General features: G+C 35.8%; 1 long non-coding RNA gene across 1 annotated transcript in view; it reads right to left on the bottom strand.

Annotated features, from left to right (window-relative positions):
- LOC133521043 (uncharacterized) overlaps positions 1-17,957 on the bottom strand; it is a 35,889-nt gene extending 17,932 nt beyond the window's left edge. Inside the window, exons 1-2 of the long non-coding RNA XR_009799857.1 lie at positions 17,541-17,957; positions 4,528-4,654 (exon numbers count right to left, since the gene is read on the bottom strand). This is a non-coding gene — a long non-coding RNA (uncharacterized LOC133521043). The remainder of the gene's footprint in view (positions 1-4,527; positions 4,655-17,540) is intronic.
- Positions 17,958-20,965: the final 3,008 nt, after the last annotated feature.

Below are 20,965 nucleotides of genomic sequence, written 5' to 3'. Positions count from 1 at the left end.
TGCTGCGTTAATTTGAAGTCACACTTGTTATAAAATTATTACAGTTACTTTAAAAACAGATGAGTAAAAGAGTACTAGCTGCACGGAGTTTTATAAGTATTCTTTTAAATGTAGATGGAACAACCTCTACCCTTATAACCCACGTTTGGAGTTACCGCAATCCGTCACGCGTCAAACGCCGACTGGCCATGGGTTCAAGATCATAAATATTTGTTAGCTAATCAAAGCTCTCCTGTAGACGACGTTAATTATGGAAATCGATTAGGGTAGTGGCACCAAAAGATGAACGTTTGGCTTTAAAATTGAAATAATGAAATCCTGACGTACTTTACACGCTTAGTAGTAATTTTCACTAAAACTAAGCTAAATATTTGAGTTCTAGGACAATAAATCTACGTATGCGGTCGTGAGCGGTTGCCACGTACATGCTTCACGCCAAAAACATTGTTATAAAGATGGCCGGTTCAAAACATAGGCCTTTAGTTCCGTATAAAATAAAATATTACATATATTGATATGATTTTGCGTATACATTCTAAACTATTGTTTCTACAGTTTTTGTTATTTACTACTTTTTATTTATTTTTTAAAATATAAGAAGTTGGCTGGTCAAGTTCTGGTTCCAATATACTACGCATAAACCAATGCACGACCGACAAATGTACGCTTGAACGATGTTCAACTTTTGTTCAAAAATTCAAAATATGGATATACCTACATTATTTTGGCCTCTAGAAACGATTTTACCAAAAGGTTCTTGTCTCGAATGTTTCCAAAAAATTATGTTTTCAGAATCATTTAAGTTATTTTTAAAGACCCATTTAATGATGTGCAACACATTGGTGGCTCCTGATTTCTTTTTTGTGACAATTAGTTACATGCATGGAGTGCCCCCTTAAAAATTATTTCTTACAATTTTGAGTACTTAATCCAGAAGCAGCTTACAAAATACACCCATATTTCAAATTAATATACCCCTTTCGGCGCTCTAAATACTTTATACCCGCCATTTCGGCTATAAACGAGTAAATACGGTTATATTGACTACATACTGAGGATTTACCCGTGAGTATTTACTCACTACCCATCTCTACGTACAATATATTCAAATTAAGGAAAAAAAACCGGATAACTGCGAGTCCGAAGGTTCCGTACAAATTTAACTTATTTTTTATTTTATACAAATTTATAGTTTTCAATTGTTCCCTGTAAATGTAGTGTAAGGCGATATTATTTGGCAAATTTCAGCGTTCTAGGTCAACGAGACAAAAAGATATAAATTTTGATTTCCTTGAGAGTATTAAATATACGTTTTTTGCGGCAAAACGGCCGTATCTTTTTTTTACGTTAACTTAGAAGTTTGATATTTTTTACAGCATCAAGTGAATATAAACTTGAGTATATGGTTTTAATTTTAATTCGACAGCTCCACACGTTCTCGAGATAAAAGGGTCTTGAAAGACAGACGGATGGACGGACAATAAAGTGATCTTATAAGCGTTTCGATTTTTCCTTCAGAAGTACGGAACCCTAATAAAACTATGTAAATAGAATATCGCGTCTCCTGCGGCGATCGCGTATAATGAATTAAAAATACATCACAACATTTCGAACCCTTTAAAGTAGCATTTCCCAAACAATGGGTCGCGAGCAAAATTTGAGTGAGCCTTGAAACATAAGACGACATGCCGAACGGGATCGGGTTAACAGCCGGTACTAAAAATATTTTTCATGCTCCCTATTTAAGTCGTCCAAGAGGTGGGTCATGAATTTGGCAATTTTTGTTAGGTGGATCGGAGTCCAGTCAACTTTGGGAAACACTGCTTTACAGCATTCGTGGTCAAGGGGTTCCCTTATATGCGATTAAATCCGATTACATAGGTTTATTTCATGAGCAACTATCGCAGTAATCGAAGACAATATTGAGAGAAAATAGTTCTAGTAGTGTAATTAACACTATGTATACATACCGAACGTTTATGTGTAACGTACGTACGTTTATGTGAACTTTTAATAACTTTTTCTACTCGTCGACTGTAATGGTTGAATTAAGATTTCGTATACCAATCTATAATTGTGTACTTTTCATGTATGGGCTCCCAACTCAACTATAAGATTCATATCGATACGCTGTGGTCAACATTGTTTTTTTACCGATCACGTGAAATAGAAAAGCTAAAAGGGGGCGCGGGGTGGGTGTCGCGCGTTTATGTCTTTTGTACTACATTTTGGTCTACTGAGATACTTATCAATTTTCAAGAACTATTTAGGTTGTACAGTGAAAAAAGTATTATTTTAGATAACTCGTAGAAAAAGTATTGTAAACAATAGTGATATAATCAAGCTTTTCAATTACTTACCTTACTTAGGCAACTCAGCTAGCTTTGTTTCCTAAACACGGTACTCGACTGAAAAGCTCTCTAATATATCACGATTGTATAAAATACTATTAATAAACGAAACTGGGAGCCTCAGTGGTGCGGAAAATTAGTAAACAATAGTCATTGTTTTAACACAGAACCTAAACAAATGTTTAACTTCGAGTGGGTTCCTACATAGTACTCGTAGAGCGCCCGCGTGCACGCGACAAAGTTGCCAACTTGTGTTCTGGAAGCGTGTGCCTTTTTATTATTCATTTTAACTTAATTCCACTGCTTCGGTTTTCCGGCTGTCATTGTATTTAACTTGCAACAGATGCATTCAACAGCAACAACGTTTCCCTCTAACTGCGTAATTAAAACTTAATAATTAATATACTTTAGGAGTATTTTAGAGGTACTGTATTGAGGTAGGGCAATACAGAAAATCGCAGCCAAATTTAATAAAATCAACTGATTTTAGGGGCCTGATTTTTTTTTATTTTAATTACTAATGTAGAAGCCACATCACCCATAAAAATTACAAGCCTAACTCAATAGGGGCAGAATCACTTAGCTTATCCTTGCACGGTCATAACGACTAGTATTTAATAAAGACCTAACAGTTGTTGTGACCTTTTAGAACAACAATACTCGTTTTTTAAATTATTTTTAAAATATATTTATTTGCTGTTGTTACGTTGCTTTGAATCACAACGACTTAAACTTAATTTAAAAAAAAAACCTAAATAAAACCCAGTTTCATTTGGAATCTGGCTTTGAAAAGGACGTAAAAGTAATAAGAACTTAAACGCGTACATACTACAAGCATAAACCCTCTAAATAACATATTAACATGATTAACATAATATTGTTCATAAAGTGCGGTATCCCATTCCAAACAGGCGTAACAGAAAGTAATTGGTGTGTAGATCTTCTTCAACCTAGCGTTTTCCCGGCCTAGCGCCAGCCTAGCCTAGGCCTAGAGCCTAGGGCAGGGTTGGTGCGTAGATATTCCATTTTATTCCCTAGGGAGTAATGGACTTTTTTAAACTGTCATTAGACGAACGAAGAATGTTATATGTAAATATTTTTTTGAACGAGCTTCAATATAGTAAATGATTTTCACCTATCATACAACTACTGTTAGGTATATTTTAATTTATTTATTTGAAATTAATTATTACATTGAAAATTAAATTTCAATAAAATGCCACTTTGTTATTGTTGAGTACTATTAAAAAGAGTGTAAAATAATTTTAAACTGCAATTATGCAACTCAAAATATTGCATTAAAACAGCAAATAAATGAATTATATATACGAGTAAGTATACAAGGCGTCCCGAGTCTATGGGACATCAAGGGAAAGTACCTTAAATATCGTAGATATGATATTTTGCTGAAAGAAGACTTAATGTTATTTTTAAAAGTCAGTAATTCTACATTTAAAGATTTCCTAAGAATAACTTGCTTCGTCTGGGAATCGAACCAACTTAAATGTGAAAAAAAAAACACCCCTATTTTTATGATATTAATCGAAAGAATGGACAAAAAATAAAAATATAACGATTTCTTGGACCCCTACTGAGGCTGACTACATGCCACTAATGGTCTGGTTTTAGGGTTCCGTACCAAGAAGGTACAAAAGGAACCCTTATGGTGCGACTCTGTCCGTCCGTCCGTCTGTCTAACACATCGCTAAATATCTCGAGAACCACTTAAGCTACCTGAAATTTGGAATAGTCATGAACAACGCTGACCCGGACACATTGAAAGTATTTTTATTCACTATGGAAAATGCCCAATATGAAGAGGGGGAAAAATATCAAAGTCTAGTTAAAGTAGGATATCATTTGATATACCTGGCTCCCGCCCCTTATCCCCGGAGTTTACATAAGAAAAAATATGATTTTTTCATAATATTAACATTACTATAAAGTTTTATGTCTACACATTGTATATGTAGACATATCAAAATTGACGTTTATTTCGTTTCCGCTGTGATCCCAGTAAGATCTATCTACGATACTTCTAACGTAAAAGTGACATTAGTTGCCCGAATCGAGCTAATTCTGTCAATTATACGACATACAAACGATATCTAAATGAGAACTTATCGTATCTCATTCTTCGAATCGGGCCGACAGCTAGTAGGTCGAATAGACGTACCCGTGAACGTGGCGGTCGTGGTGTGTCCGGCTAGGTCGGGGCGGGCGCGCGCGCCGCCCGCATGCTATCAGCTCGCCGCCGCCGGCGCAGACATCTTCCCCGCCAACTCCCGCTCACCGTCTTGTGCCTGCACATATCACAACCGATCACAATAAATATCTATCTAACTCCACAATGCGCTTCTTTCGCTTGGCTGCCTATTACATAACATTTAGGTATGTGTACATTCAAAGGACGATATTTAGAAACTAAACACATTCTATATATAATTTCGTTAGACTAATTCTAAGATCATCAAATATATTTTGAATACGCCCTTTCCTTTATTTCCGTACACAAGTACGTATACGGGCGCGGAATAAGCACAATTTTCCTCTTAAGGGCAATTCGGAATAACGAAGTGATATCTTATATTGTTATGATTCGCTTGTGCATTTCACTCGTAGGAACTTGTATATTGTACGAGCGAAATGCGTTGCGAGTTGCGATAGAAAATAGAATTCGAATGCCGCTCGTGTCCTGTATACGACTCAATTTTCGTCTGGGGGCCAATTCAACTAACAAATTGATGTCTTATTTCGTTAACATTCACCTTCACAGTTGTGGATCACGCTCGTAGGTAGATAATTGTTATTGTATGTCGGATTAATAACATATCAATATAAAAAAAAAGTTCCAATGCCGATCCTGTATACGATTACAAGAATAGCTTAAAGCTATGGGCTACGTTAAATGCACGTTAAAAAGAATAAGCATTCAATACAATCCCGAGCAGAACAAAAACAATTAGCACAATCGGATTAAGACCAACCTCGAAATTTCTAGAACAGTGATGAAATTTGGTATGTATATAAATTAAAGGCCCCTTTTTCATGCCCACTCCATTTGACATTTAGGGACCTCGAGGAATCGCAGCCATCTTGTAAAATGTGTACCATCCAGGGAAAATTCGCGTTTTACTCTAAATCTACATTCTTTATGAAAATATAGCGTAAGGCAAGATTAAAGCATACTAAATTCTACACAAAAAAGTTCTAGATATCTTTGCGGAAAAAATACATCTTGTTATAGAAAATACTTGCTGAATCTAACGCTTATACACTTTCAGGGGACATTCTCTTCATAGGAAACTCGGAGGAATATGAATTCCACTTTTAACTATACATTTGTACGTGATCTACCCCAATATTAACATTTTACTCGACTGCGACTTAACCAAAAAGTAGGGTTATGGGTTTAAGTACTGACTGATTGAGTACACCCTGTAGCTTAGGATACTGGACGGATTTTTTTACATGACGTATCGGTAGATTCCTCTTACCCTTCACAACTTGTTTACACTTGTTTTAATACAGAAAAATTAAATCAAACGCGGTGAGAGGACCACGAATATTAAATCAATTTTTTCTTCTAGCGCCTAAACTATTTAGCGGATTTCAATAAAATAGACATCAGTAAATCCATAATTAGTACACGAATGCTACGCAATACAAAGTTACTAAAATGAACCGAGGAAAACTTTTTAGGACTAAATAATGTGATTGTTAAAACAGATTTTATGTCTTAAATGGGGTTCAAACAAAAATGACAGTAATCAATTTGACAGCTACAATTTCTGGGATCCCAGTTAGCGCGTCTTAAAATTTGAGCTTCGGGAACCACGAGGATCAGACGGCACAGGAAAAAGTATGCAACTTTTTTGTTTTTTCTTTTATCTCTATATCTATGAATTTATTATGAATATTGTGTAAGGCAAAGTGAAATTTTACTAAATTTCACACAAAAAATGTTCATAACACTTTGTCCCTAAAACGAAGCTATCTCATAGAAATATGGCTCAGAAGTCAAAAAGTTGTACTACTGACGTTTCATTCAAATAAAACTCGGAAAAAATAAATATTTGTACTTTTTATTAACTTGTTACTACATAGATATATTAATGAAGAAGTGTATAAGCGTTAAACTTAGATTCAGCAAGTATTTTCTATAGCAAGATGTATTTCTTCCGCAAAGATATCCAGGCAGGCAGGCCTTTTTGTGTATAATTTAATAAGCTTTAATGTTACCTTACACTATATTTTCATAAAGAATGTAGATTTAGAGTAAAACGCGAATTTCTCCTGGATGATACACATTTTCCAAGATGGCTGCGATTCTTCGAGGTCGCCTAATGTCAAATGGTGGGAGCATGAAAAAAGGGACTTAAATTTATATACATACCAAATTTCATGACTGCTCCTGAGATTTCGAGGTTGGTCTTAATCCGATTGTGCTAAATGTGCAATTTACTTCTCCACTTAACACCCGCCACGCCAGGCGGATTGTTCGTAGGCGCTTTTAGCTACAAACGGGAAAATCATGTTATCAGCTACGGTCGTAACGCATAGTTCGCGCTAGCAGTGAATGTGTTAACCCATTTAACGTCAATAACACAGGTCAATTCGAACATCGATTCGATATCTACATAACTGATGCCATTCAGTTATATAGATACTCGTACTTGGCCGTAGGTACATGGATTTGCGCGGACGAGACAGACGATAACTAAAAAACACGATTCATATATCATTCTGATGTTAGTTTACGTTTGAATTCGCCTGTGAGTGTCGTTACGCCATTGTCACTACTCGCCGAGACAAACCTACAGGCTACACTACAGGCACTAAAAAACCTAGGATCAAAAAAAGCAAGCCTTGTAACGTATAATATGACGATTGTTTTATTTTCTATTCCTGAAAAAATATAGGTTTTTGCGAGAACGCAGGCAAATAAAATCCATCCATTTTAGTTCGCAGAAGCGACGAATAAATTCAATTTTTTTTAATGAAATGGTTTTAATCTTCGGGCTCGTTTAAACATTACTTTTTCAGCCTTCAAAAAAGTTTTTTACAAGTGAAGAAGCACGGTAATTTCCAAAGCTTTATGTCTAGTGGCTACCTAGCTGAAATTAAGCCTGTTTGCCTTCTTGTCCTAAAAAGAGACTTCAAGGCACCAAAACTTTAATTGTATATTTGCGTTGTAATTACTATTGTAAATTGTATTAACAGGTTGATACCTGAATAAATAACATTTATATTTTTTATTTTTATATTTTTAAATCCAAATTAAGGTTTAAAAAATCAGCTGTTTTTCAAATCTTTGGACAAACAGATTACGTCGATATTGCAGTGGTTGGAAATAATAAATAGCAAGTGAAAAGCTCAAAGCGACTGCCCCAAATGTCAATCCTACAAGGTGTAAATATTACAAAAAAGAGAACCGTATATTCATTATTAAAATTAAATGATGCAACCATTGGACAACTTTTTATACATTTATATTTATTTTGTGTAAATGTATAATTATTGATGCAATAAAGAATATTTACTTACTATAAGCCTTATTGAGCTTACTGTGGGACTTAGTTAATTTGTATAATAATGTCCTATAATATTTATTTATACATAAATTAACACTATTATTTTTTTCATTGTACCTGGATAGTTGTAAATCAGGAAACTATAGATCTAGTACTAAACCAATTTGTAGCCTTAAGCTAAGTTTCTCATATATGTTTTATAACTGTTTGATACTCCATAAAAAAACGGCCAAGAGCATGTCGGGCCAAACTCAGTGTAGGATAGTATTTACCCTTTTGGCATAATAGGCTGCCTTGAACGGGGGCTATTATACTAAGTATTATGTACATTACAAGCAAAAGGAAGTATCAGCGCTTTGTACGTCTTTTTACTAAGGAGGAAGACTTTTGGCGATAATTCAAAAACCGCTTAACCGATCATGTTCGCCAACGGCTCATAAAAGACATCTCGGGACTCGTAAATAATGACATACTTTGACAAACTATAAGGGTTTCTAGTTGACTGCGGAACCCTAACAAAAATGGTTAAACTTAACCTGCATTGTTAAAAAAATCATCATGGAAGGAAAAATGAAACAACAATAACCTTTACATTTTCTGATTATGTACATATTACATATAACTGTGTTAATTTTATACTGCATCTTTTAAAATAAAATAAGAAGAGGTATTGAGGTGAGAAGCCAATCGTACGCCTTAAGTAAATTCTTTGGAATAAAAAGTGAAGAAAGAACTCCAATTAAGTATTTATCCGTTTTATCAAATACATAAACAAAAGCAATCTGATTCATAGGTTCAGTTACCTACTCAATCCCGACGGTATCTTCGATAGCACCCGCTTTCTTGTTTTTAAATTTCTTGCTTTAAAGAACAGCAGCAGGAAGCATTGTTTGGAACGAAACAATTTAATTCCATTCGCCAAAGCCAAAACAATTCATACTGTCACGTTCGCTACACACGCCACCTATTCGACTACAGTTTGCCTGTTACTGACACTCATTCCTCAAATGTTTTCGTTGTCGGAGCTAGCCTTTAGTCAGCCGGCAAAACGACACACTGATATCCGTCGCATTCAGGGTTCACGTTGTTACCAACAATTTTCCGCGTTTATGCAGTAACTTAAATTTTACACGTCACTGAAAATTTAAATGTGATGACCTATTTTCAAAATCTAAATGTGATACCTAATTTCAGGAGAGTCGTTTTAGGTTTAGTCAGAATTAAGTCTTAAAAAAAAAGTACCATAAAAAAATCTTTTACCAACAAACTGACTTAATAAAACAGTTGTAATAGGCCAAGCAATAAGAAGGTATAGAGGGAAATGCTTGTAACTCAATTTTTGACTTTGTATTTTGTTTGGACTAGTTAGGAGGTAATCATATTAACAATCCCCGGTCGTAGGTCTTGAGCCGGAGGGGAGGGGGTTTTAATGTCCCATTTTTTCGTTTTTCACTTGTATCTAGGAAACTATGCGTCTTAGCGACATGATTACTTACTTACACAAAACAAATCCTGATTAAATTTGCTACAAGTTTAACTAAGTAAAATTAATAGCGATATCTTTTATAGTTTTTGAGATATCCGTTCTTGAAAGTTTATTTAGGATTCTTAATTTTATCTTAATATATTATTTACTTCAGTGAAGCTGCTAGGCCATGTGTGGTATCGTTTTAGTATAAAAAAATCTAAGTTTTTGCAAAAAGTCTTCCTTTCTTAACAGTGCTACAAAGCACAGTTATTTACAAGTACCAGTATTTACAACCTAATAGCACCCATTCAAGGTAGTCTTTTGTGACTGGCGGGTAACTACGGAACCCTAACCTGACCATGGCCTCAGTTTAGTGACAAAGTGGTAGGTATCTTACTGGCTATCAATTAATCATATCTTTAAAAAGGAAACCAGGCGTTTGATCGGGTCTGACATCGGGATCTCCTGTCGAAGTTACCATCTTATGGTCCTTATGGATTGCCGATGGGATTATGCAAAAGGATCGCTAGCTTTTTGTCCAGGAGATGATTACGAGCCGTAGTAGACGGAAGCTGCTCCAATAGCATGGACAATAATGCTGGCGTTCCGGCACATTCCTCTTTCTGTGGTGCTGGAGAGTCGTTAAAAGCTTGTATCGGACATTGAGAGCACTTTATCCAGAGTTTCGGTGTGGGGTCGGGACAATTTTGTCCGATTCAACCCCACCAAGACACAAATTTCCGCGTTTACCACTAAGAAACCCCATGTATTGTGGACCCACAGTTCCAAGGCACCGCCTTTACGGTGACTGCTTACCATCCAGGGGGCCGTATGCTTGTTTGCCACCGATGTGGTATACGCGGAACAGTACACAGTACAGTCAGCGTCAAATACTTTGTAGCAACCAAAGTAGCCAAATAGTTCGGTACACCATATATTTAGTATGGTGTACCGAACTATTTGGCCACTTTGACTGCTACCAAGTATTTGACGCTGACTGTACATACTGTACTGTACGCTAAACAGTTAGTTATTTGGTATTAAATCTGTACCTTATGGTACATCATTGTTACAATATTTTTTTGTTTTAGACATGAATAAACTAAATTATTTTCATCACACTTGCTCGAATAAAATCTTATTTCATGCAGGTGTACTAAAGGACAAAGGCCTATTTTGTTCCCGCGGGAGTTATGGATTGTGAAAAAAGCTGTCCCTAGGGAGTAATAGCTTTTTTTTTTTAATTATGTCACTTTTTCATACAAACCAAGTAGCATAAATGAGTTTTACTATTAAAATACTGACGTTTGTAATTTAATACTTTTGGTTATGTTTAAAATTAAAAATTTCGATTAATTTAACAGCCGAAAAAATATTTTTACATAATTATTAATCGTGGCTGAATGCCGGATAGGTCTGTGCCCTCGATGCTAACCTGTCAAGAAATTACAAAATGGCGGACGAATGTTTGATATATCACCGTATTTAAGAATTATTTCGTTTAAATTTTAGTTCTTTCTTCGCAAGTGTGATGAAAAACATGTGTAACTCTGGGAGTAAGAATATTGCAAACTCGAGTCTTTAATTCTTATAATAAACACCCTCGTATCCAAAATTTCACTTACCCCCCTCGTTGCACAATGTACTATAGGGAGCGTGCATGAACTGTAGGAGGCAATACAGGAGCCGTCAGATTTTTGGCGCGAGGCGTAAGTGTGATGTTTATTGTCCCGATGTAGCCCACAAGATGGCAGAACATACTATGCACAAGAAAACACGTGACGTGTAAATGTACGTGTTTAAGGTTCCGATTCAGGCCACAAGATGGCAGACCCTCCAACGCGCACGGTCCCTATAAACCATTCAGAGCTAATCACGAAACGTTGTCGTTTTTCCTCTACGAAGCATTTCTTCAACATACCACGAAAACTGTTATCGGCTATGACGTAGCGCTACGACCGTAGCTCAGACCGTAGCTCACCGTAGCAGAGTCAGTAAACTTTATTAAACCCAAAGTGGTAGTAATCCTAATTCTATGTCACATTCCATACCTAAATGATCCTTATGCTCCATAATCAATATGTATATGGCAAAAATCAGTAAAGGACTCAAATTTATTTAGTTATCTCAATTTTAACTGATTAGACCTTTTTAATCGTCAATTTTACTGTGGAATTTATTTAAAAATATATAACTATTTTTTTATTGCAAAAAATCCTTTACACAAAATATTTACTTCAAATAATTGTAGTTCGGATCATTTAAGTTAGCAGGTTTGAAGGACAATTTACTCATGTAATTTAACCCTTTATAAGGCAGCGACGATTTGGAAACCACTTAGTTAATGAACATTTACGGAGAAGAATATCCTCTTTTTTATTTAACTATAATGGTATTATACAGCGAATATATCAGGCTTTCTTTCCTTATTCTTACTTTTTCGGTCAGTATTTAATTTTATTGTAATTATTTATCTATAGTACGAGGTCAATTTATGCACTATGCCTGTCAAGGGAAGCAAGCTATCGTCATTGTTTCCATTATACTATTAAAAATATACACGTCGCTGTATCTAATAATTTGAATTATTTATAGCTCTTTCAATTCACGATGGCCAGTGGCAAGACTCTTATTGGTATGATGACAAGGTCTAATTTTGATAAATCCACTCTCCATCGTGAATTGCAATAACTGTACTACGTTATAATTATAGGTTATAATATTCAGTGATATTCGTATTAATAATCCTACCCGCTACAAGATACACAATAATGTTCGATTTACCGTATGTAGTCAATTAAACGCCAGTCTGTGCAGAGCACCTTGTTTGTTATGTCAATCATCTGAAAACTCAAGTGCACTAACGGGCTGAGTGCTTATATTGACCACATGTTTTTCTTAATGATTTCGTTTTATTTTTGCCGTAGATGTGTTCCCCAGTGCATTACAAACATGGTAGTGTATTTAACTTTCACGTAGCATATTTGTATAACTGGGGCCTTATAAAGGGTTAATTATACTAAATCATTGATTGGTAAAAAAGTTATTAAGATATAATACTAACTAACAATAAGATAAACACAGTTTACAAAAAGGCTACAGAACAGTTCTTTATTTAGTCAAACAATAAAGTTATGTTATAATATTATTAAAATATTTTTCATGCGCATTTTTGTTAGGCCAAAAATCATTACAATTACTTTTCGTGCAACAGGTTTTTAACCAACTTTTATGGCAACAGTTCGTTTTCGTGGGGGACGCAGTTCTAACCTAACCCTCTTTTCTGGCAATCGTTCGGTCGCAGTTCTAACTCGGCCTATCCCATTTTCTGGCAACAGTTCCATTTCGTGGGAGTTGCAGTTCTAACCTAATCTAACCTCCTTTTTGATAACAGTTCGCCATATATTGAATCAAACAAAATTAGAATAATTCATTTTAAAACGTTGGTCCAAAATACAAGTATTCATGTATCGTTTTTTATAGAACATTGTGTCATTGAAATGAATTCTAGGTGAAAGGTAATTAATTAAAATTAAAATAGTCTAATTAAAGTCAACTTTTTTGCAGAAATCGCGAAGCGTCTGATTGACATAACAAGTGACCGAAGATCTGGCGGCTTCCTCGCACAACGTACTTGTCTCAGATTTGCGACACAACAAGGAAATGTCGCCAGCATCCTTGGGACAATGCTTCTTTCCAATTTCAATTAGTTTATTTATTCTTAATTATCATTAATTTATTGACATTCCCATATTTTAAGATTTAAAATGTGTATATGTATTAACCATATATTTTAAGATTTAAAATTTGTACCTAGTAACAATAATGATCTCAGTTGGTCACTCAATAAAAATGAAATTTAAATTTAAATTCGATGGCCTATTTTACATTTACGGCCCGATTCGAAGAATGAGGTACGATAAGTTCTGGTTTAGATAAGTTCTCATTTAGACCGAGTGAGGAATGTCGAGATCCGACGTCGCACCAAGGTGCAAGACGTCGGACACGTCATTACCAAATTAAAATGGAGCTGGGCGGGACATGTTGCCAGGCAAAGTGATGGCAGGTGGGCCAAAATGCTAACGGAATGGTGGCCGCTTACAGACGAAAGGAGTGCCTGGCGTCCGTTGGCTCGTTGGGTGGACGACATTCGGAAGACTGCGGGTCACTTCTGGATGAGATTGGCTCGGGACCGGGATAAGTGGCGTACTAGAAGAGAGGCCTATGCTCAGCAGTGGGCGATAAAAGGCTGATGATGATGATGATTGACAGAAGCAGCTCGATTCGGGCAACCAATATCACTTTAACGTTAGAAATATCGTAGATATATCTTATTGGGATCACAGCGGAATCGAAATAAACGTCAATTTTGACATGTTCAGTTATCGATCTTTTAATGATCTTTCCAAGATCTTGAATCATTCTTCGAATAGGGCCCTTAAGCTACTATTTAATAGTAACACCACAGTGTATGTGTATATATCCATTACGTATGCTGTTATTTTAAATAAAACTTGCAGTCTAATTAAATAATGTGTGAACTGTAGTGTGGAACAAATAATATTCATTGAATAATAATTTACAATCAGTAATTTATTTTATTTATAAATCATTGAATGAATATTATAAATTATAATTTAGTTACAAAGTGTGGTTCTTTAAAATGAATATTCTAAGAAACAATTAATTGTAACAAAAAGGTAAGATTCGATTATTCTCGGAACAATTTTCCTTAAACCAAAATTCAGCAAGAAGTTTTAAATTAAGAGTACTTTATAAACAATACACTCACTTAATAGTTGAGGCTTGGGTACAGACAAGAGATGTTGTATTTCCAAATCCCGAAACTTGAGATCGAGTCGAGACGGATGTGGATACTCTCGACGTCGTCTACGACTAAATAACTATTAAATAACAAAATGTCTTACATCATTTTGGAAATTGCTGATACTGTTTAAGCTTGAATTGATTTTTATGAAACACAACTAAGAATCTACGCAAGAAACTCGCTTTCACGTAATAATACCACATCGAAATCGGCCCATCCGTAGAGAGCTACGATGGCTTAGACAAACATTGGCGTCAAACATATAACACCTCTCGTTTTGTTTCGCGTCGGGGGTTAAAAATTCGGTTCTAGTATCATTATTGCGACACAATTCATACTAATGCAGCTGCTTACGAACATATTTTATAAGAACTTTATCAATCAATAAATCTAAGAAGAACTTTGTCAATAAAAATCTTTATTATTAAAGCTGATTTTTATTTTGTTGTCGTTTTTCTTTTTCTTTCCATTTTAATTATATTTGACAAGTTTGAAGAGCTCATTTTGAGCGGAATAACCACGAAATCCCAATTAAGGGACAAAAATGTGCTTATCTAGGTATGTAAATTTCGAAAATCCTACACGTTTTCGTAACTCAAAGGAAGATTATGTAGGATACACGGTGAAATTGCGCTTATATCATACAAAATAGGGGACTATGTACCCACCAAATTTTATCGAAATCTGATGAAAAGAAAAAGAAACCAGAGTCGGACTCGCCCACCGAGGGTTCTGTACAAAATATAGGTACATATAGTTTTTATACGTAAATAATTCAGGAATTAATGATAAATTACAAATGTACTCGTATATTCTGATTTTTCCCTATAAGTACTTGTAGTAAGGCGGTATTGCTTGCCAAATTTCATAGTTCTAGGTCAACGGATACAAATTTACATATTTTGATACCCTTGAAAGTGTCGAAATATACGTTTTTTGCTGCATAAACGGCAGTATATATTTATACGTTAACTTAGATGTTGGATTTTCTCAGCTTCAAGGGGCTGTAGACCTGACTGTATGTATTTAATTTCATTACTCGGTACCTACCTTCACGCTTTCCCGAGAGAATGGGTCTTGACAGACATACAGACGGACAAGAAAGTAATCCTATAAGGGTTGGCTTTTTCCTTTTGTGGTACGGAACCCTAAAAAGGTAAGGTAACAAAATAAAAATCGGTCCGTTATTAATAGATATAACATGATGTTCTTTACGTATAGTTCTCATAGCGTAGGTATTTCTCCCTTTGTCTTTTTTGTTTTCAATTTTCATTTCCAATACTGCCGAACCGAAGCGAATAAACTTGGCTTACGATGTTTAACGCGAGATGTCTTGATCAACTTCTTTAGGAGGTCTCTAGAGAGGTATTTAAAGCTAACAACAATAAGTGCTTGTCATTTTAAGAACACTGTTAGAGTCTGTTAGGAAAGAGAAGAGTCGTGGAATGTATGGGGCCCAATACATTCCACGACTCTTCTCTTTCCGAACAGACTCTAGAATAAGCCATCGATTGAGCCCCCATGTATGTTCCTCGTTTTTTAATAGTTTAAATATAGCGATGACTAATGATTTAATCTAAACTAAGCATTACCTAAATATTATGACCTATGACCGTGTCCTACAAAAAGATAACTATGTAATAATAGTATCTAAGTAGTAAAGTAGATAGTTACAGAAAAAAGACACCGAAGGTTTAGTTGCCAAACTCATCTGATTAGGTATATATGAGGCTAATATGGTATTTCTTTGAACATGGAAATTGAAATAACCAAGGATAAGTCATTTTAAACAACTAAAAATTTTAAAAATATTTTATGGGGATTGGGAATTCATTTGATAGCTTATGAAAATATAATTATATATAATATTATTATGAAAGAGATGAGGTAAATAACTGTCTGTAATTAGCTTTAAATAAATGTTATATGTGTGTATATCGTGACAATACGTTTTGTTAGACACCTTATAAAACAAAGTCCCCTGCAACGTCTGTCTGTGTGTATGTATGTTCGAGATAAACTTAAAAACTACGGAACGGATTTTCACGCGGTTTTCACCAATCAATGGAGTGATTCTTAAGGAAGGTTTAGGTGTATAATATGTTTGTGTAACCTGTGCGAAGCCGGAGTGGGTCGCTAGTGTGTTAAATATAAATCCTGACCTGCCAAAGTGCTACGTTAATAAAGTGTAACTGTGATACATAGGAATCTTTATGAACAATACTTTGTAAGCAATCCTATCTACGCAAGCAATACTTTTTAGGGGTTTTTACTGATGTTAAACTAAATGATATATGAATCAATTAATTAATTAAATGTAATTAAGTATATCACGAATTCGTTGTGAAGAATCTCTAAGCAGCTGTAGCGTTACGTAAGCAGTGAACAAAGGCTTTTAATAACACGCCAAAAATTATTTAGGCAACGCGCTTGCAATATTCTAACTCTTCTACAGATATAGGTGAATACAAAAAAGATATAAGTATGAAATAATGCAATTAATACTATTGTAAAAGTGGTTCAGTAATATAAGCTAGTAATTAAGTATACTTTCGTTTTTAGCAATCGAATCATGTCTTTGGATTTCATTACATGTCTAAATTTTACAACTAATAATATTAACGTATTTACGTATAGTGACATTGGTTGTTTCATACTTAAATCTTGAACGTAATAAATTATTTTAGACAGAGATCTTATTGCTATTTAAAGTCTCATAGTCATAAATAGTATTGCCTGCAAAGTGCTTCAAAACTATGTATTTTATTGTGAAGTAGATAGGTGTAGTATGGTAGTTAGATACATAGTAACGTTATGGAGCCAGGATGTTTATAACAATGAGACCTTCAAATACGAACATTGGCATAAAATGACACATTTAATCAATAGCATAATGTATATTTATAGGACAATAAACTAAATGTAGCATTAGATAGTAATGCCTTTTACACATGTGGCGTAACCACAAATTGATGCGACTGGTAAGATCGGCCAGTTTATGGTTATCAAATCGACACACCTGTTACATTGGCATTAATGGTAATCGAAGAGGCAATCTCCCCTACTGTGAGCGGAGGTAATTAAACCTATAAAATTCATTCTTCTTTCAGATTGATTATAGGAAATGAGAGCACCAGAGAGAATTTATTGTACTCAAAGTTAACAGTACACGTGCGTGACGTTATCCACTCCCAGTAGAGGTTAAAATACAACCGCAGCTCCCCAGGGGCGGGTAGCTTCGTAATTCATTCATTTTTATTCCGAATGGGACTCGCTTGAGCTGTTAGCTTGCGGAAAATCGTTACCGGCGAACGACAATCGCTATGCGGGGAATCGTCATACGCAACGCACCCACTTACACATGATTCGCGGTCGCGGCTTCTTTACATCGCGCCACAATCGTCGGTCCCGGGGAGCGTGGTCACAGAGCTAAGGACTACACGAGCACATGCACTGCGCGGATACCCGCACCGGTACCTAAGTTCTGACGGTGCTGGTCGGCGCGGACTCGTTGAAGATGACCGGTATACAAGCCAGAGACCCCTGCCGGGCGCGGACGGACAGTGGACCGCGGTCGCGACTCACGTCTCGCGGGACGACGGTCGCACGGAGACGAGGCGCGGCGGTGCGGTACGGAGCGAGCGCTTGCACGGGCCAGTGCCGACACACGACAACCTCCGTCGCAATGACGAAGCGCCCGGGTTCGCGCGCGCGCTCTATGACGCAGCCTCCCGAATCTCTCCGATCATCTGCGAGAACTCACGAAATAAGGGTGAACAAACCGCCCGCGCCTCCTTTTCTCGCACGGGGAGGAGGTCAAAAGGATTTGGACTCTCTCGTAGCATTTTACGGTTCGATCGCCTTTAAAAAACCTTGAATTCGCCATCGATGTCAAGTTTTTTTTACTATACAGCTATTTAGTATTTTATATACCTAAACGTTGTATATAATTATCCATTAGTACTACAGTATATTTTATATTACTCGTACTAATACAGGATATACATATTAGAATTAATATATGTGGTTGTCTAATTTAGATGTAACGATAGGCAATTGGTAGGTACTAACGAGCGTATTAATGGAGAAGAATTTTAAGCTGATGTGCAAATTTGGACTTCCTAGCTTCGTAGTTTCGGCTCTGCGTTGATGAATTAGTCAGTCAGGACACATAGTTATTAAAAAGCGCGGACCCAAACACGTTGAAAGTGAGTATTTTTAGTAACTATGGAAAATGCGCAATAGGAAGAGGGGCTTAATTTCAAAATCTAGTTACTAGGTCAAGTGGAGTATCATTTGAAAGAGCTCACATTGAAGAAAAATGTGAAAAAATGCCATTGATTACTTTGCGACACATGTGGATAAAATGCAACTTTCTCATTTGGTTTTGAACAATCAAGAGGGTCTTTACCAGCTGGTTTGGTAGAAATAAAATGAAATAGTTTTACCTCAAAATCCCTTAAAACATATACATACAGGTTGTGCAAATATGTTAGCTAGTAGTCAAAAGTTTTTCGTGTTTATAGTTACATGATATAATTGAAAGTTTGTACGGAACCCTCAGTGCGCGAGTCAAACAAACTCGCACTTATCCGGTTTTTAGGGTTCCGTAGCCAAATGGCAAAAAACGGAACCCTTATAGATTCGTCATGTCCGTCTGTCTGTCCGATTCTGTCACAGCCACTTTTTTCCGAAACTATAAAAGCTATACTGTTCAAACTTGGTAAGTAGATGTATTCTATGAACCGCATTATGATGTTTACACAAAAATAGAAAAAAAACAATAAATTTTAGGGGTTCCCCATACTTAGAACTGAAACTCAAAAAATCTTTTTTCATCAAACCCATACGTGTGGGGTATCTATGGATAGGTCTTTAAAAATGATATTGAGGTTTCTAATATCATTTTTTTCTAAACTGAATAGTTTGCGCGAGAGACACTTCCAAAGTGGTAAAAAGTGTGTCCCCCCCCCCGTAACTTCTAAAATAACAAAATGAAAAATCTAAAAAAAATATATGATATACATTGCCATGCAAACTTCCACCGAAAATTGGTTCGAACGAGATCTAGTAAGTAGTTTTTTTTTAATACGTCATAAAAATTAAAAAAAAATTTTTTTTTCATCAAACCCATACGTGTGGGGTATCTAAGGATAGGTCTTCAAAAATGATATTTAGGTTTCTAATATCATTTTTTTCTAAACTGAATAGTTTGCGCGAGAGACACTTCCAAAGTGAAAAAAAGTGTGTCCCCCCCCTGTAACTTCTAAAATAACGGAATGAAAAATCTAAAAAAAATATATGATATCCATTACTATGCAAACTTCCAACGAAAATTGGTTTGAACCAGATCTAGTAAGTAGTTTTTTTAATACGTCATAAATGGTACGGAACCCTTCATGGGCGAGTCCGACTCGCACTTGGCCGCTTTTTATTAATCATTGTAATAGTTGTACACTATATCGCACCCACAGCAGAAAAACAGTGTAGGTCCCCCTACACCTACCGTGACAACTACTTACACACCTATGCTCGAAAACATATATTCTGTAGATGGGTATTTATGTGTTAATTATACAGCCATTATGACGGATACCTTGTATCCGAAGTTATCCCGATGCCTTATCCCTTCAAATGCCACGCCTATTACATGGGTCAAACGGGTAAATCAACTTTGTCTCGTCGCTTGTTGGTGGATATGGTTACGGTCCTTGTATTACTCTAGTAGCCTTTCAGTAACTGAATCACAAAGACAATTTAACAATGGATAAAATCGATGAATGGTCATTCAAATCGCCTCGCAAGAGATACTGATGATTGAAAAGGCCCGCATGTGCTGTGAGCACTGAATGAATGCTTTCTTTATTCAGGCAATAGACCCATTTCATAATTTTAAAATACAAATTTAAAAGAAATACAGTAAAAATAAAAATACAATAAAAATAAAATAAATAAACACTAAAGACTACTCACGGTTCGAAACGTTTACAGTACATATGATGCGATAATTAGAACATTACGTAACTATGACGAAAATTTAAAGGGCCATATGTACCTACTGTAAAATGTTGTACGATACATGTGCGAATAGGGAATTCGCAACTCTAGTCGATTTATCCCCACTTGTTGCGAATTCCTAGTTCGCACTTGTATCGTAATCTACAATTACAGTATATATGTTGCTACTTTCCCGCACTAGAGCGGGAATGAGCACTTTCAGTGCCTATGTCGAAAACTTAAAGGGCCAATGTACTGTAAAACGTAAAATACACGTGCGAATTTCGTATTTTCCGCACTTGTGTCATAAATAACTATATATTAACCACTTCAAACTTAGCAAAAGATTTTTATTAGTGGCAGAAATTACGAAAAAATAAGCAAATTTAGCAACAGGTACCTAAGTAACTTTCTCTACTCCAGCACTTATATTTATCAATTAAATGACTGCCAGTAATATCTCAATCAACTTCATTAGAAGCTCGGCGCGTAGGGCAAGCCGGCGCTTATCTATAGGATCATCATAATAGCAGTGTTATTATAGTATTTTATGCAACAGTTGTATAAGAAGGGTCAAAAAAGGCAATTAGCGTGAGTTACAATGTGAGCCGGAGCCGAAGGCGTAGGCAAACATTGTAAAGGAATACGCCACGAGCATTTTTTGACCTACTTATACAACGTTGCATACAATATTTTTCGTACGAGTCAACAAAAATAAATCTTAATTTTAGCGCGCCAAGACGCGCGAGCATACCTTGTTACACGCCCGGCCCGCCCCGGGCCGCGG

The sequence above is a fragment of the Cydia pomonella genome, chromosome 1, assembly GCF_033807575.1.
Source record: "Cydia pomonella isolate Wapato2018A chromosome 1, ilCydPomo1, whole genome shotgun sequence".
In the NCBI taxonomy this organism is placed as follows: Eukaryota; Metazoa; Arthropoda; class Insecta; order Lepidoptera; family Tortricidae; genus Cydia; species Cydia pomonella.
The sequence above is the reverse complement of the archived record's forward strand: the minus strand, read 5'-3'. Positions and strand labels throughout refer to the sequence as shown.